Source organism: Lepidochelys olivacea, assembly GCF_965140295.1.
Source record: "Lepidochelys olivacea isolate rLepOli2 genome assembly, chromosome: 15".
NCBI lineage: Eukaryota > Metazoa > Chordata > Testudines > Cheloniidae > Lepidochelys > Lepidochelys olivacea.
In genome coordinates, this window is record NC_140425.1 from 9,317,409 (window position 1) to 9,329,667 (window position 12,259).

The 12,259-nt window shown below is 45.5% G+C and overlaps 1 long non-coding RNA gene across 1 annotated transcript in view; it reads right to left on the minus strand.

The window, feature by feature from the left end:
• LOC311531517 overlaps window positions 1–12,259 on the minus strand; it is a 137,949-nt gene that overhangs the window by 19,837 nt on the left and 105,853 nt on the right. Inside the window, exons 3-5 of the long non-coding RNA XR_014714232.1 lie at window positions 9,168–9,252; window positions 7,464–8,438; window positions 6,941–7,092 (exon numbers count right to left, since the gene is read on the minus strand). This is a non-coding gene — a long non-coding RNA (uncharacterized lncRNA). The remainder of the gene's footprint in view (window positions 1–6,940; window positions 7,093–7,463; window positions 8,439–9,167; window positions 9,253–12,259) is intronic.

Sequence of the window (12,259 nt, forward strand, 5' to 3'; positions counted from 1 at the left end):
GATCTGTGGTGCCAAGTTTGGTTAGGCACTGAGTCCCCTTGCCAGCCAGAACCCAGAGCCACAGATCAGTGGGTTCTGTGCTTAATCTGTCACTGCATGGTGGGATCTTTTGGGTGGAAGTGTCCTAGGGCCTTCTGGGAAATTTCCCTGTTAGCCAATCTGAGCCTGGAATGGGCCCACATACTCTCCAAGCCTTGCCCAGGCTTGCTCAGTACTTGGCCCAAACATGGCTGATACCCAGCCCCGGTTTGAGCGCTCACTCGAGTGCCCTGGTGATGGGAGGTCTCTTCTCACCACACAAGTAAAACCAGATGGAATGAGGTCAGCGCTGGTTCCCCCAAATCCTGCCCCAAACACTTCTGAAATTCAGTCACGTTTCATTCCCCTCTTGGCCCAGGTTCCCTTGAATCTTGGTTGGGTTGAAAGCCAGGCTAAGTTTTCTTGGACTGGATGCAGGTTCGCTCAAAGCCCAGCCTACATTAGCTTGAAAGGAGTGGATTTTTCAGGAAGTACCCTAAGTTTCTAGTTCATAGTGGGATCTGAAAGCACCCCTAATGATCAGGGCACCCGACTGGGAGTGGGGAGATCGGGGTTCTAAAATTCCTAGCTCCGCCACTGTCCTTCTGGGTGACCTCAAGCATGTCACTTCCCCTCTTTCCTCTCCCACCCGTTGTCTGGTTAGACTATAAGCTCTTCAGGGCAGGGGGTGTCTCTTGCTATGTATTTGTACAGCACCCAGGACAATGGGGCCCTGATCGCAGCTGCGGCTCCTAGGTGTAACTATAATGCAACTAATAACAATTTTGCCTGCTTTCAAATTTTTCTGTGACCCTTTTGCACAGCCCTCTGTGTAAGTACAAATTATCATTACTATTATCAGGAGACTGGTTTACCTGAAGAAGAGCTCCATGCAGCACGAAAGCTCGTCTTTTTCACCAGCAGAAGCTGCTCCACTAAAAGATATTACCTCACCCACCACGTCTATCTGGTTCACAAAACGATGATGCACACCTGAGTTCATGTCTGTGCCCCGTCACAGAATAAAATAATATCTCCTGGTGGGGTAGCTGCCCCCCATCTCTGAGTCCCCCTCCTCAGACAGTCATTTGTGTTCCTGAGGGGAGATCTAGGCTCACAATACAATTCAAACCAAAAGGATCTTCCAAAATGACAGCGTACATTTGGGGTAAACTCTCAGATGTTCCTGCCCAGGCTGCATTGCTGCTTCATGGCTGGGGGGGGGGGGGAGAAGGGGGGAATGAGTTGATCCTGCAAGCAAAGGACTAGGAAAAGACCCCTACCTTTTTCTGAATGACACTGTGTGCTAATGGTGTGCTGAACAGCTGGGAAGAAGGCAGCTTTCTCAGGGTCGAGGAGGAAGCGAGAAAAGGGGTACTGGAAATAACCACTGGATTGTTGCAGTGGGACAGCAGCTAAATAATGGCCCAATTTCCCCCCTGTGGGATATGACTAACTCCTATGGGGGCCCTGGAATAAGGGAAGTCAGCCCCACAAATATAACTGGTTCAGTTAATTATAAAAAAAAATGATCTCTTCACTCCTCCATTTGTGACACTCTCTTTCAGTTTTTTCTCCCCATAACTCTCTTTCATATTTATCTGTTTACATCTGCTTCTACAGTCACACTCAGAAACACACAAGTTCTTACCTCTGTCCTCTGCTGACCCGAAACCATTCTCCTCCATCTGCCCCTAAGCCAGCCCCATTTCCTGCGGCGGGATGGATACGGCTGTGTGGCTGATACCCTAAGTAACAGATGCTGGCTTTGTAACTCTAACCCCATTCATTCCCCTCCACCCCCCTTCCCCTTTCTCTTCCTCTCTCCTCAGGCATCTGTAGCTTACATGCCATCCAATTTGTTACCTACAACAGGAAGGTCAGAGTCCTGCCGGCTGCTGCACTTCTCCACTCAGCTTGGGGCACTTGGCCTGTACATTTCTTTTCAGGAGATGTTGGCGGGGGGAGGGGAAGACAGGCCGAGAACTGAACTTTGGAGATAGAGCAACAAGGGGCATGTTTTGGGGGATAACCTTTTGTTTTTCCCTGACAGTCTCGCAGATCCAGCCCCTTTAAGGGCTGAGCACCTTCTGCAAGGCGCTGAGACCCTTCAGTTTCCATTGCATCCATTAGAGCATAGCCACTGCTGATGAAAGCCACTGCAGCTCCACTGAGAGGGACTGACTGGGGGTTCTTGGGGCCAGGGAGGCTGGAACAATGTGTATAGTGGGGGTGCTGAGAGCCACTGAATCAAACTATAAATGCTGTGTATGGTGGAAACCACTGCAAGCCAGGGGGTGCAACAGCACCCCTCGTTTCAGCACCTATGCTTAGGGCTACACCCTGTGAGACAAAGGCCCTGGTGGAGAAGAGGCAGAGATGACTTTATGTTACATTTGAACCCACTGGATTTGGGCTGCCATGTGGGAAGGAATGTCCCCTGTCACAAGTTACCCTAGCCAATGGGTGCTGGCTCAGGTCCATACTTCACCGAGGGGCGTAAGTCTTGTCAATGGGTTGAAGATACTGGGCCATTGCTAGTAAAGTGCCTTAGAGATGAGAAGTGCTCTGCGCTAAGTATGAAGGTCAGAACTGTAGGGAAGCTTGAAACTAGATCCAAATCCAAACTTCCCATCTGACCCCTGACTGGCCTAACCACAACCCCTGAACACTTCCACACTATGGAACGCCCATGGGTCCAAAGCCCGAAGCCCTTACTCCATTTAAACCAATGAGAGTTTGGCCTGAGGAAGGCCCAAGTATAAATGGAGGCCCCAGTCCTACAACGGACTCTGTGTGGGCTGACAGAGTTGCTGTGGAATCCCTCGGACATCTGGGGGTTCCCTCCTGGCAGCAGGAGTTTGCCTGAACAGAGTCAGTTGCAGGATTAGGGGCCTGACCATTGACCTCCAGCTTTGACCCATTAATTATAATTAATAAACATTCTTATTGTCAGAATCCAAATGCATATAGACATTAATACCATTTAGCCAACATTTCAATTATCCATATATTTCATATGTATCCCAAGAATTTGAATAATTGCAGTTTATCAGAATTTTCTACTTCCCACCCCCCCCTTTTCCTGAAATAGACAATTCCACTCAGCTCTTCACCTGAAGCAACTATTTTTGCAGATGAATGAGTAAAATATCAGTAATGTTCTCACTGTATGCTAATGGCGTACTCGACAGCTGGGAAGAAGGCAGCTCTCTAAGAGCTGAGGAGGAAGCGAGAAAAGGGGCACTGGAAATGATCCCTGGAAGTATTTGCTGTAGCTGGAAAGGATTTTTCCTCCTATAGGATACAACTAATCCCTATTGGAGCCCTGGAATAAGGGAAGTGGACCCCAGAAATACAACTGGTTCAGTTGTATTTGATGGGCAAGTTGATTTGGTGCCTGGGCTACTAAAGCTTCCAAATGATTTCTGCAGGACTGTGTTAGATTCTGGAAGGATTCTGGTTGTGAGATTTGGGGCAATAATCAGATTTGAAACCAATCTGTTGTCTGCCAACTAATCATTACTACTTCATTAAGGTCTGCTTTCGTCAAACACAAGTTACTGGGGTCAATACAGGGGTAACTGAGTGAAGTTTAATGGCCTGTGCTATACAGGAGGTCAGATTAGATGATCTAATTGTCCCTTCTGGTACTACAATCTATGAATACTGTGACAAAGTTCCTCCTCTACCTTGGTGGATCTTGTGCTTATTGGCGGATTTGCTCGCCTTGGAGCTTCATGGCAGCCCTCAGCTTGGCTCTTTTTCTGAAGCCACAGTCCAGGTCTACTCCTTCTGTGTCTGACCAGGAGTTGGGAGGATTTGGGGGGAACCCAGGCCCACCCTCTACACTGGGTTCCACCCCAGGGCCCTGTGGAATGCAGCTGTCTAGAGTGCCTTCTGGAACAGCTGTGCGACAGCTACAACTCCCTGGGCTACTTCCCCATGGCCTCCTCCCAACCCCATCTTTATCCTCACCATAGGACCTTCCTCCTGGTGTCTGATAATGCTTGTACGCCTCAGTCCTCCAACAGTCTGCATTCTCACTCTCAGCTCCTAGCACCTCTTGCTCCCAGCTCCTTACACGCGCGCCACAAACTGAAGTGAGCTCCTTTTTAAACCCAGGTGCCCTGATTAGCCTGCCTTAATTGATTCTAGAGCTTCCTGATTGGCTGCAGGTGTTCTAATCAGCCTGTCTTAATTGTCTCCAGAAAGTGCCTGATTGTTCTGGAACCTTCCCTGTTATCTTACCCAGGGAAAAGGGACCTACTTAACCTGGGGCTAATATATCTGCCTTCTATTACTCTCTGTAGCCATCTGGCCCAACCCTGTCACAATACATTTTAAGTATGACTATATCACATTGGTTATTTCTGAAGCTAAATTCATGCAGAAAGAGAGTCAACAATCGTAACGCTTGCTGGGATTATATATAATTGTATATTTTCATTGTTAATAAATGAGATCTCAAGTGCATGGGGCAAGATGAGACATGTGCTTAATTAGGGAATTGATACTTTGGGGCCATTCAATAGGCAAGACGTTAATACTTAATAATACAGTAGAATTACATAGCAATTTTCACCTGAGGGATCTCAAAGCACTTTGCAGACATGGATTCATTAACTCTCAGAACACCTTTGTGAGGTAGAGAAGTGTTGATGTTTGCATTTACATGAAGTTAAGTGATGCGTCCAGGGCCCGCAGCAAGTCATTGGCAGAGCTAGGACCCCTGGAGGCCTGATCCCCAATCTCCTGAACAGCACAAAGCCAAAACAAAGACCGACTGACAAGCCTAGATGGTGGCACAGATACAGCAGGCAGAGTGATTTTGAACATCAGACCACATCCTGGCATCTTTGCAAACACTGCTTTATAAAACAGAGCTACCCTGCAAGTTGGAGCCAGGGGATAGAGAGAATCAGAAGGATTACACCAGAGAGTCCATTGGAACAAGAAATAATGGAGCCTCTGAAGAAATGTTTTTGATGTATTATTTATTCATATATTTTTAATAACCTTTGTTCGGAGAGCTAGCCTGATATCTGAAGTTTAAGATTCTTAACAGTGCTTCGTCCTGATGGGATCCTGAAGTAGAAAATGGGGGATGCAAAAAACATTTGTGAATCTTGCCATGGATTGGGCAGGGTGAAAGAGACAAGGGGCGGGATAAATCCTGGACAGCCTTTCAGAGTTAAGGATGCCAAAGACAGTGCAATGAAAAGACCTACATTAGCACTGCCTCAGGACCCAGCCGTAACCTCCATTCCTTCTCCCCCTCCCACAAGGGACCTACCCTTGTCCTGGCATTAAAAACCTGTTAAAATCTTTTTGATGTAGCCACAAGCGGAGTGTGAAAAATCTGCCACTGTGTTGGCTCTCCCCATCAACTCAGAGCCCAGCTCTGCAGCCAGCCAATATCATGTGCATTTAGGTGTAATGGCAACATGGATCTGATTTGGGCATCAAATGTTCATGCGTCCTCGTGCTGTGAACGGACCTAGCGTCTGACTGGAATCTAATATGCTCCACTTATTGCTGCCTGGCCAGCCACAACTGCACATCAGAGGAACCCAAAGGGGGGACCTGAATGTGCTCTTAGTTACAGTGCTCACTAAGTTTTCCATTCTGCTACACCCACCAATCACAGCTGGAATGTAAGTTCTAGTGGAGTGCTGTGGGAACGGGTGTAGGAAACTCTGGAGTCACACGATCTGATGGGTGTCTACTTTATTTCAGTGAAAAGAACAGTTTAGATGGCGGGGAGGTGCTCTGTGTGACTCTCTGGTGGCAGGATGATTTCAGCGGAGCTGCTCATGGGAAGACACAAAGAAGATTTTGTGTTGAGGCTGCTGGACACAGAGACCTCTTGGTTTTTCTCTGGCTCTTTACATTCCAGGCTGACTAAGATGGCCTGTGCTGCCTAGAGTTACCACTCTTGGTCTCTTTAAATCCTGGCCTGGAATCAGGAGTCAGGGAAGGATGGCTGACTGTATTCTAAGGATATCTTCCAGTGTTGTAGCCATGTCGGTCCCAGGATATTAGAGAGACAAATGGGTGAGGTAATATCTTTTATTGGACCAACTTCTGTTGGTGAGACAAGCTTTTGAGCTTAAACAGAAGAGCATATATATATCTATATATATATGAAAAAGAGCCTTATGCTAGAATAGCCACTGGCCCAGCTGGCAGGGCACTCATGGGGGATATGGCAGATCATAGAATATCTGGGTTGGAAGGAACCTCAGGAGGTCATCTGGTCCAACCCCCTGCTCAAAAGCAGGGCTAATCACCAATTTTTGCCCCAGATCCCTACATGGCCCCCTCAAGGATTGAACTCACAACCCTGGATTTAGCAGGCCAATGCTCAAACCACTGAGCTATCCCTGCCCCCTCCAGTTCAGCTCCTTGCTCTGCCTTATTCTCCTAAGCAAGAGTCCTAACGACTGAGCTAGACGCTGAATCTCTCCTGTTGGAGCTGTCTCACTTTGTATAAACAAACATTCATTGGGCCAGCGAGGACTGGGATTTGTGTCTTTGCTCTTTTTTTAGAGAAGTCATAGATCTTTCATATAAGCCAATGAATTCTGGGTGTGAGAAAGGTCTCATCTGAGAGGTTATGGAAAGCATGCCTGTGTCTGAGATTCCACACATCTGCAAAACACCTTTTAATCTGAGATTTTATAGACATGGCTCCATCAAGACTACATGCAGCTACAGAGGTGCATGAATGGAAGAAGAAAGCTATTAATTTTGGCCAGTCCCTCATTTCACAGCTTCTGGCCATGGAGACAGGAGAGGAAGTGGAAGGGGTAAGGAAATCTTCCTTGACCAGCAGACAAGCTGATATTCAGCTGAGTTTATTTCACATAAGGTGGCTGTAGGAAGGGGTACACCCACAAGGAAATAGATTGAGACTCACCCAAACATATTTCGCACTAGGGCTCCAAGCAGGGATCTAATGCACCAGGAAAAGGCTGATGCGCAGAAGAACTCATTTCAAGTAGATCTTTCAGAGAGAAATTTAATCTACATCCCAGTAGTGATGATCCAGTGCACTGATTTCTTCTTCACCTGTCAAAGGTATAGATTATGTTCAGAAGATAATCCAGATTGGTAAACCAAACTCCATTTTTTATGTGCAGGGAGTGTCTTAGTCCTGGACTTCAAACTTAGACAAAATTCCCAGTGAGTTCACTGGAAGTTATGCCTGCATAAGAAGCCTAGCATCTGGCCCACTGCTTTTAATGGAGGCCCCATATACTAATCTGCACTGAGCACTTTATATATCTAGGGTGCAGAACAACAAAGAATCTGTGTGCCTCATGAACTTATGCAGCAATGACTTTCAATGGATGTGCCCATTGAGAAGGGCAGGTCTCTCAGCCTTCCAAGAGCCCGCAAAAGTAGAACACTTGCTTTATAAAATCCTAAAACACACCTACATTTAACACAGGACCATGGACAGCAGTTCCTTGTTCCAAGATTGTGTGGAGTAGCCTAGGCCAAAGAGGTGGTTTCCCTCACATTCTGCCCATCTCAGTCCCTGGCTTTCAGGGTTCTTCATTGGAAAGTAATATTGAAAGGTGTCAATCTAGTGGGTCCCACCTTCTGTTTTCTGGGCTGAAATAAAATGTCCAGAAGACTCTGACAAATTACATCCCATGCAGCTCAATTTTTATACACTGACATACCAACAAGATGGAAAGGAGAACTTTATTCACATCAGGAGATCACTACACCCCTTTTTGTAGGAGGAAGGCAGGCCACTTACTATGTTCAGTCCCAGCCAGCGTTCTGCAGCAAACTGTGGTAAGTACCTTTTGTTCATTTATCAAGAGTTCATACTATTGTTTTTCTCTACATGTTTATTATACTGCTCCCACTTACACCATTCTACCAGCCCATCAGCCAACCTTCACTGGCCTCCAGGAGCTGCTTTCACTGAAGCGGGTAGGAGCAGGACTCCATGGGTGGAACTGTGGAAGACTCCCATAAGAAGACTTTTCTTTCTCTCTCAACACCTAAAGGTCAACAGGAAGGTCAAAGAAACAAGAGTGAAATGGCTAGTGACATTTGGCACTGAAGGGTCACGGTTTTCAGGACAGCTTCTGCACGCAAGTGGCTGAAAAACTTAACCATAAATTGAAGGATGGAGGAAAGAAATGGGAGGGAGGGAGAGAAAGAAAAGAAAAAGGGAAGGTTGATGGACAGTCGGACTTGTTGAGGGTGAAATCAATTAAAGTGCATCAAATCCAGAATTCATGCTTTTTCAAAGTGACAAATCTGTGCTGGAAATTGAGAAAGACGAAGGGAGAATAATGTCTTTGACCTCCCGGAGACCGGCTGTTCCTTCCGTCAGAGGAGCCAGGACTGAAGTGAGATGCATTCATGATAAATTATAACAGCCAGTCAGCCACCTTAAAAAAGAACGAGGTGAAAAGGTTACAGAAGGGACCCAAAATGCATGGAATTCAACCAAACATCAAGATAAATCAACTCAGGCCCTGGTGTATGCGTGCCAGGCCCACATGGCTAATCTCAATTTGTTAGTCTTGTTATTTAAAATGTAATAGACACACACACATCTTGTTTATCAAGACATCAGAAAATGTTGTCACTGGGGAATGAGTCACTCCAGCCTTATAAGACTAATAGATCTAGTGACAATGAGCCCTGCCATCCTATTGGTGGATACTGCTGAAGGGTAAGAATACTTCTTTGGTGCGCAGATATCCTTCCTCGTCTTGTGTTTGTTTCACCTTATATATATGTATTTTAGGTTAAGACTTTCAAAGATCTGGATACCCACTTCCCATAAAAACAAATGGGAAATGGACATCCAAATCGCCTAGGTAGCTGTGAAAATTTTGGCCTGGACGTCTATTGTTTTCTTTTATACTTATATAACATCTTCTGTCTGAGAGTATCAATGCACAACACAAAGATTTTTTAATCAGGACGGTACTCATGTCTCCCTACAGATGGGTAAACCGAGGCACAAGGCTGTTACTTGACTTGCCCAAGGACCCAGAGTGAATTAGTGGCAGAGCCAGGGAGGGAACCCACCCACCCTATCAGTCCTCAACTGTAGGTGCTCACAGACTCTCCTTTTCCAAATACATTTTGGTTTTTATACTGAGACTTACCAGGAAATATTAGTTGATCTTCCCTCAACCTCTGATAATCTTTCATATAGCTTCTGCTCTCAGGAATAACATGTAGTCAACCTGGCTGGGGAAGGCACAGAGAAGAGATACTAAGATCAGGGTATTACAACAGTCTGGAAACTGGACTTTTCCTTTCCACATTTATTATTTGAATATACTCTGTACAATCTTTTGAGAAAACAAAATGAAAGACAGATTTTAGAAGCCATGGATACAATCCCAATTCTTTCTGAGACTGTAATATGCCAGGAGCCTCAGCTTCAGGAGCGACTGGGAAGCATCATGTGGGGAAAGAGGAATTGTACTGTATTTTTGGAGAAACTTCTCTCCTCAACACCAAGGAGGCGCTATCCTGCTTAGCTTTGTGATGGGCAAGGAAGAAAATGCCCTGGGCATATTCTGGGAGTCCCTTGGCCAGTCCAAATTTGGTTTGCAGATATACCATCCTCAATCAATGAGTTTTTCATGGTTCTCACCAAAACCATAAGCTGGCCAATGTTCATCCAAAACCCTGCTCAGGCTCGCCTCAAAATTGAATCAGGTTTGGCCCAGATTTGGCTGAAATTTAGCCCATGTTCATCCAAAATTTGGCTTAGGTTTGGCTTAAATTTACCCCAGATTCATCCCGGCTGTAACACTTTTGTTGAATTTGGGAGCGGAGATTGTTATGCAGCCTGAAAAACCAAGAAAAACCTGATTTGAGGATGCACCACACAAGCGTCTCATGCTTTAACTCTAATTTCAATGTTTGGAACAATTCTACAATTTGCGTGTTTATCTAGAGCCTATCTGAACTTCTTTGGAAGCCAAATTTGAGATTTCACAAGGACAAGCTTTCCGCTGCATTTGGATCATGTTGGGAATACTGGGAAAACAGCCATTTTAAGGGTGTTTTTTCATTTCCATAGCAAACCAGGAATTGCGGCCACACTTGACCTTATTTTGAAATGAAACATTTTTGAACTTCAGAAAAGCTTCTGTTGAGGTTTCAGGTTCTGTTCAAAGGTCAGTTTAAGAGTCATATCAATTCTCATTTGATCCAAGCCAAATCATCTACCCCTAAGACACACTTGCCTCGTGTGCTATAAAATTAATGCAGTTGGAACTGGCACCTTTTCACCCTTGCCAATCCTTTGACACAGCAACACCCCAAACAAAATGAAACCGAACCAAATTCAGAAAATGATACATTCCTCCCAACAGTGTGTTCTATCATGAAAGGGTACATTTTATAGACAGAGGAGTATTGTCCATGGAAGATCCCCTCCTGGTTTCATACCCATAGTTTGGAACAACTACCATGACAGCCTTCCAAATAATCCATACCACATTTTACATGAAACCCAATGCAAGTCAGGACAGGACACTTATGCATCATCTAATTAGTTCTGCATATGCACCAGGCAAGACACAGGCAAATACAACTGTCAGTTCTTTTACCTTAATACAGAGTCTGTCTTGAGAAAGGGCTGAATATGGGCTTCAGGTTTGGGTCTATATTTATTTATTTCACCCATCGATCCATAATTTTGTGGTGTTTGTTTCTTTCATGAATCACTTCACAGTTAGTTAGTGATGGACATTACCTTGAGGCTGGGGCATTGACAAAGTTCAGTTATGCAATGATCAGCTGTGCTTACATCAGATGCCGCTCCCAGCTGGCACAGACAAGGGCACTGCTGCATAGAAGTTCACACCGTTAGCGCCCTAACTAGTCTTGTGACTGGACTGGTTGAAAAAAAAATTTCAGACAACCTTTTTTCTATCAAAACCAAAAAGTTTCACAGAAATGTGTTGCTTTCAATGAATACTTTGCCGGGAAGGTTTATCTAGTCCAGGATGGAATTTCTAGTCAAAATGAGAGAGAGAGAGAGAGAGAGAGAGAGACCCCCACCCCAAATATCTAATAGCCTGGCACTCAACTGGGAGACCACATATAAGTCCCTGCTTTGCCTAATTTAGGCAAGAACTTGCACCTAGGTCTTCCACATCCCAGGCAAATGCCCCAACTCCCAGTCTAGCATCAATCTCACACATCTTAGGCCCAATGAATATTGAATTATTTCTATAAAGTGGAACATTTCCTATAGAGAAAGATTTCAGAATAGCAGCTGTGTTAGTCTGTATTCGCAAAAAGAACAGGAGTACTTGTGGCACCTTAGAGACTAACAAATTTATTTGAGCATAAGCTTTCGTGAGCTACAGCATCCGATGAAGTGAGCTGTAGCTAATGAAAGTTTATGCTCAAATAAATTTGTTAGTCTTTAAGGTGCCAAAAGTCCTCCTTTTCTTATAGAGAGAGAATTATTCTATAGGCCCAGGTTCAAATCCCTGCTCTGAATTAGCAAAGGTCCCTATTTTCTGGCCGGAGCTAGGAAACTACTGGCACTGCTGTGTGGAATCTCCCAGGACTGGAGTTTGAACGAGCATTAATGTCACTCAGATGCTGACACCAATGGGGCAAAGCTTACATGGCCATCACTGCTGCGAGGAAGCTCAGTCTGCTGGAGTCCTAGCTGGGATCCTCCCAGCTTGGCCCTTGGAAAACACCGGTGGTCGTCTGACCGACACCCCTAACTCCAATGCTGCTGTATTCTCCTTCATGGCAATCTTTTCTGGATGGTCCCTTCCCCGAAACAGCTCGAGTCTCTCCTGGAGAAGCAAGCTCACGTCAACAAATTGTTCCCGACACTGCCCTGCAGCATTTTCGCTATGATAGGCTATTCAGAGTGATGGGACACACTAGTTAGATCTCTCTGTGTGTTTATCAATCCCTTCGCAACCATTTTCCTGCGTAAATCCGTCAAAACTCTTTCTTCAAGCTCTGCGGGAGCAGTTAGGAGCCCTCTCCTCAGAGGTGCCTGACATGCCAGTTGGATTTTCCCCTCTCTCCTTGTAGAAGTGAATGTTGTCAGCAAGAAGAGAGGACTGGCCTGCGCAGCATAGAAACAGCAGCAGCCATGATATAGTAAGCACTCTTGAAACATATGGGCCTTGAAGGACGGCTGTTGTGAGATCCCCTAAACCTGGGAAGAGGAGAGGGACAACAGTCCTCCTAACCCTGGACAGCA